Consider the following 6,537-nt stretch of genomic DNA (forward strand, 5'->3'; position numbering starts at 1 on the left):
ATATGAAGGATATGAAAAACAGCACATGTCTCTCCTAAAAGCATTTGTGTCCAATTTTTATGTCAAGAGGAAGAAGAAGAAGAACAAATACACACACACACACACACACATATATATATGTATATATATATCAGAATATGAACTATGGTTCTACTAAGATAAAGGAATGGTAACAACTATATTTTCTTCTGTATCTCTACATGAATTTTATAAGTTCTCCAGTTAACAAACAAAAATTCCTATGAAATTTGAAAAAGTAAATGTTTTAAAGATATGAAAATAATTTAAATATAGTGTCCCATTTGGTGAAACCTCTCTGCTACTAGTAGAGAATCATGTGAAATAAAATGAGACCTTTGCTCTCAGAAAATCCTTCCTTTTTGGAAAGAATCAGAACATGGGCGCAGTAGAGTAGAAGAAATGAGGTCAGGAGCAGACTATAGGTCAGTGCTTCTCAAATCACACTCAGAAAGCCATCTGCAACAGAATCAGCAGGAGAGCTTGCTAACAATGCAGATTGCTGTCAACTGGCCTAAACCTGTTGTACCAGAAGAGAGGTCCTCTGAGGGTGAGGTCCAGGAATCTGCATTGAACAAATTTCCCAGTGAACCTGCTGCCTGTTACAGTCCAAGAACCACTGTGAAGAGTCTCAAGTTCTAGCTAGCAGCTGAGCAAGCGCTCCAAGACCTTCAGTGCCCATGGCCACCATCAACATTGCTGGAGTTCCTGAAGATTCATCTGAGCCACCTGCCTGACACACACTCCACCACCAGAAGCCACCATCATGGTGACGCTTGCTAAGTCTGGTAAAAATCAAGGTGACTCCCCCAAAAATGGCTCCTCCTCCAAAGGAAATAGGAGAAGACAGTGAAGATGAGGAAATGTAAGAAGATGAAGATGATGACAGCTGTGGAAAAGAGGTTATCATCCCTCAGTAAAAAGGTAAGAAGACTGCCGCAACTCCAGCAGAGAAGGTAGTAGTTTCCCCAGCACAAAAGTTTGCAGTTAACACACCTGCAAAAAGGCAGCAGTCACCCCAGGCAAAAAGGCAGCTGCCATAGCATCTGAGAAGACCATTATACCAGCCAAAGCAGTCACAACACCTGGCAAGAAGGGAGCTACGCCAGGCAAAGCATTGGTAGCAACTCCTGGTAAGGAAGGAGCTGCCACCCCAGCAAAGGGGGCAAAGAACAGCAAGAATTCCAAGAAGGAAGACTGTGACAAGGAGGAAGAAGATGACAGTGAGGAAGATGATGAGGATGAAGATGAGGATGAATTTGAGCCAGCAGTGATGAAAGTAGCAGCTGCCACCGTGGCCTCAGAGGAGGAGGATGAGGATGATGAGGAGGAAGAAGATGAAGATAAGGAGGAAAATGAGGATGAAGAAGATGAGTCTGAAGAAGCAGTTATGGAGACCACACCAGCCAAAGGAAAGAAAACTCCTGCAAAAGCTGTGCCTGTGAAAGCCATACCATGGCTGAAGATGAAGAGGATGATGATGTGGGTGATGAGGAGGAAGATGGAGAGGATGAGGAAGATGAGGAAGAAGAACAGCCTGTCAAAGAAGCTCCTGGAAAATGGAAGAAAAATGACCAAACAGAAAGAAGCTCCTTAGGCCAAGAAACAGCAGGTGGAAGCCACATAACCAACTACATCCTTCCATCTGTTGGAAACCTGAACAATAACAAACCTATTTCTGAATTAAAATCTGGTATTGTTTTCTGGGAACAGCAGTTAGTGTAATGGCTATGTCGCTGGACTCCCATGTAGTCGACCATGGTTCGTGTCCTGGACCTGGTGGCTTAAAACTCAGGCTGGACGCATGTGTGTGCATGCCTAAGAACTTGAGAGGAGAATAGAGGAGAAGGGACTGCGGTGTGGCCATCCCCCTTGGGAGGTGATTTCTCACTTTCTGTCTCTCTGTCTCTCTCTGTCTGTCTGGCGAATGCATACACCCTATAGCAAAAACCCCTAAAAAAAATAAAAATCCTGGTATTGTTTTTGCTAAAAATGATCTTGCTGTTGTGGATGTCAGAATCGGTACATCTAGGAACTTTGGTTATGTCAACTTTGAATCTGCTAAAGATCTAGAAAAAGTTTTGGAACTCACCAGTTTAAAAGTCTTTGGCAATGAAATTAAACTAGAGAAACCAAAGGAAAAGACAATAGGAAAGATCAAGATGCAAGAACACTTATGGCCAAAAATATCTCCATCAAAGTCACTCAGGATGAATTAAAAGAAGTATTGGAAGATGCCATGGAGATCAGAATAAGTAAAGGGGTTGCTTATATTGAATTTAAGACAGAATCTGATGCAAAGAAAACCTTTGAAGAAAAGCAGGGAACAGAGAATGATGGGCAGTCCATTTATCTATACTACATGGGAGAGAAAGGTCAAAATCAGGCTTTAGAGGTGGAAAGAATAATACTTGGAGTGCTGAATCAAAAACTCTGGTTTTGAGCAACCTCTCTTACAATGCAATTGAAGAAACACTTCAGGAAGTATTTGAGGAGGCAACTTTTATCAAAGTGCCTCAGAACCAAAATGGCAAATCTAAAGGATATGCATTTATATAATTTATTTCCTTTTAAGATGCTAAAGAAGTTTTAAATTCCTGTAATAAAAGGGAAATTGAAGGCAGAGCAATCAGGCTGGAGTTGCAAGGACCCAGGTAATCATCTAATGTAAGAAGTCAGCCCTCCAAAACTCTGTCAAAGGTCTGTCTGAGGATACCACTGAAGAGACATTAAAGGAGCCTTTGGAGAGCTCTATTTGTGCAAGGATAGTCACTGACCAGGAAATGGGAGCCTCCAAAGGGTTTGGTTTTATAGACTTCAACAGTAAGGAAGATGCCAAAACTGTCAAGGAGCCCATGGAGGATGGTGGAATTGATGGAAACAAAATTACTTTGGACTGGGCCGAGCCTAAGGGTGAAAGTGGCTTTGGGGTCATGGTGGAGGCAGAAGAGGTTTTGGAGGCCAAGAGGGAGGCAGAGGAGACAGAAGTGGATTTGGTGGCAGAGACCAAGGAGGCTTTGGAGGGCAAGGTGGCTTCTGAGGAGGCAGAGGAGGAGGAGGAGACCATAAGCCACAAAGAAAGAAGCTGAAGTTTCAATAGTTTCTGTGTCCCTCTGTCTTCCCTCTTCCATTTGAAAGAAAGGACTCTGGTTTTTACTCCATTACATGATCACTGAGAGCCTTCTGAGGACATTCCAAGAGTGTGCAGTCCTGTGGTCTACTTGGAAAGCCGTAGAAATAACGTTTCAAGGGAGATACTCTTGTTGGTTTTGACTGGATATTCTTACAAACTTTTTAAAGAGATGAGCGATAGAGCTAACCCTTTTCTGTAAGTTTTTTGTTTATATTGTTTCATCCCATGTACGAAACCATTTTTTTCCAGTTTTTTTGTGTGCATTGAGGAACTGTAAACATTGTAAAGGAAAGCAGGATTTTTATCCTGATTTTTTGACTTTAGGACAAATTTGTAAAAGTCCTAAACTCTAAAAGAAAAAAATTTTTTTAGTTAAAAAAATAAAGAACCAAGATGAAGGATACTACTTGAAGTTTCTTGGAGGATTCCCTGAATCTCTGAATGATTTCAACTGAGTGATAAAGTGGAACTCAGGAGAGAGAGACTAATGCAGTCAGGTAGAATTGACACTGGGTTTCCATTTTGCTTTCTTTTGTATAGACACAATCTATATCACATGTCAGGGACACAACATCTCTTATGCCACTGCCCATTAAGTCCAGCAGCTAGTTGTTGGATAATGAAGTGGAATCTTTACTATGAAAGCTTATCTGATAAATTCTAATCATTGATAATTAAATCATTTTCCCATATCAAAACTGTCATCACTGGAAGCTTGATCAATCCAATTAGCACTGAATACTTGTGTTAATCTTCCTAGAATTTAAGGATAAAACTTCAGGAGTAAATCAGTTTGATACTTGCCTGGTCTTTCCTCTATTTTCACCAGACACTTCACCGCTAGAATAAACAACTCTCCAGACTGTTCTATTCCTTGTTCCCTAGATATGTCACATACATTTCCAAGTCTGTGCCTGAGTTACCCTGTGCCTCCCCTAAAGGACCCTCTCCTTTCCTTTCTGCCTTCTTGGATCCTCTCCTTCAAGACTCTGTCAATTAACATTTGGCCACTTGAAACAGAAACCCAGTAACAATGGCTTAACCCAAGAGGGGTTTGCTTTTCTCACCCAGCGAGAAGTCCATGGCTGGCACAGGTGCTTGCAGAGGTCATCAAGAGCCAGCTTCTTCCTGCCTCCCACGCCACACCACTTAACAAGTGGCTTTCATCTTCTCAGTTGTAAAATGGCTAATCACACTGCTGGGCATCACGGGTGCATTCTAGACAAAAAGAATGAAGCAAAGGATAAGGTCAAAAGTCTCTTAGGCTAGCTAAGTTGGGCTCTTTTCATCTTAAAATAAATAAAGACAAGCTGCCTGGGGCCCCTACCTTGTTTATCTTAAGGGCAGAAATAGTAATATTGCCACCCAAGCTGCAGGGAACAAATTTTTTAGGTGTAGCTCTGCTAGTAAGGAAGAATGGAAGAAAGACTATCAGATAGACAACTGGCAGTATGCCACAAAGATTGTACTCAAATCCCAAACTTATAATTAAGGCCTTCTTGGACTCCTTTCCCCATGAAGGCCTCTCCCACCACAAAAATCTCCCAGCATTTCCTGTCTGTTCTTTCATTTATATCCCATCCATGATAATAAACCTAGAACAAGAATTTATCATGAAATTTCAACCTAAATATTTTACATATACTTCAAGAATATCTCATTTCTTAAACTCACATTGACTCTCACTCTTGGATTCATCTCCATGAACATCAGTCTTTAAGTGAAGTAAAGGAAACCTCTAGGTCATACCAAAAAGAGAAGACTGGCACATAATTGTTCATCATTTGGTCCACTGTGGTTACTGCCTACATCCTTATTTTTCAATCCCAATGTGCTCCACTGGGTTAGGAGCTCTGTGTGCAAGCCACATGAGCTTCCCCCTGGTTATTATGGTATGGCAGGGGGAGTCTCAAAGAAGTCCCTCCCTTTCCCTATTACTTCCTTCAAAGTCATGAAGCCCAAAGTTCTTGTCCACTCTACTCCACTCATCAATGAGCTCAGCCTTCGAAAAAGGAAAAGACAGCAATGTGTTTTGAAGTGAGTCTCTCGTTTAAGCCCATAGCAAAAAGGCTAGGAGGACCAATAGAACCTTTGTAGGTTTAAAGGGGTAAAACCCAAGAAGAGGGATGACCATTAATCTCTTAATAAAGTTTCCTGGCACTTTATAAGATTCCTGTCCATAACTAGGGAGAACTCTCCTTAGAATATGCCCTCACTTCCACTACTAGCATGATACATGAGAACAGAAGTTGCCTGATATTTATCCTGTGATATCAACAAGTTACATAATATAAAGTTTTGCTTAGTCATAGTATTGGGTAGTATCATTATTAGGGATTGTAAGTTTTAAAACCAGTGAGCAATTATTAAAAAGAATGTGAAAAGAAGAAATGTGAAAATACAGACCATCCAGTTGAGTGGTACAGAAAATGTGGATGTCAGAAGTCAGAATGACCTGGCTATAAATCTCACCCAGTGAACCAGCTGTGAACCACTCTGATCTGTAAAGTATGGGTAAGACCTTCCTGAGCACTTCTAACCAGCATATGTTACTTATCTCAGGAGTGAAGTATCATGAAGATTAAAATCAGAAAGCATGACTACATGATCCAGCAATTATTTTCTCTGGTTATTTACCAAAGCAGTTTAAAATGCATCAGATGTGATACTTATAGCAGCTTCATTCATAATTGTCAGAATCTGGAAAGCACCAAGATATCCTTCAGTAGGTGAGTAGATAACCACCTACTGTGGTTATCTGCAGACAATGGAATAGTATTCACTGCTAAAAAGAAATGAGCTATCTAATCATACAAGACACAGAGGAAACTTAAATACATATCACTGAGTTAAAGCCAACCTACAGACCAGAAGATGGTGTAGTGGTTACATACTATGGCCGACCACTGTTCGAGTCCCCAACCCGGCCACTTAAAACTCACGCCAGGCACGTATGCATGGGTGCCCAATATCCCAAGAGGAGAATGGAGAAGAAAGGACTAGGGCATGGCCATCCCCCTGAGGGGTGATTTCCCACTTTCTGTCTCTCTGTCTCTCTGGCGAGTGCATGTACCCTATAGAAAAAATCTCTCTTTAAAAAAACAATAGCCAACCTGGATGATCCCAACTATATGACTTTATGGAAAAGGCAAAACTAGGGATATAGTAAAAAGATCAGTAGATGCCATGGGTTAGAGTGGAGGGAAGGAAGAATTTGCAGAGCACAGAGGATTTTTTAGGGCAGTGAAACTGCTCTATTTGTTACTATAATGACAGATATATCATTATACATTATCCAACCCTTAGGATGTACAACACCAAGCATGAACCCAAATGTAAACTATGGGCTTTGGTGATCATGTTCAATGTAGGCTGGTTAGGTGTAA

General features: G+C 41.1%; 1 pseudogene; it reads left to right on the forward strand.

Moving 5' to 3' along the window:
* Positions 1-784: 784 nt before the first annotated feature.
* On the forward strand, positions 785-3,118 carry LOC102478608 (nucleolin-like; annotated as a pseudogene).
* The last annotated feature ends 3,419 nt before the right edge of the window (positions 3,119-6,537 follow it).

This window comes from Tupaia chinensis, unplaced genomic scaffold (genome assembly GCF_000334495.1).
Source record: "Tupaia chinensis unplaced genomic scaffold, TupChi_1.0 Scaffold000354_1, whole genome shotgun sequence".
In the NCBI taxonomy this organism is placed as follows: domain Eukaryota; kingdom Metazoa; phylum Chordata; class Mammalia; order Scandentia; family Tupaiidae; genus Tupaia; species Tupaia belangeri.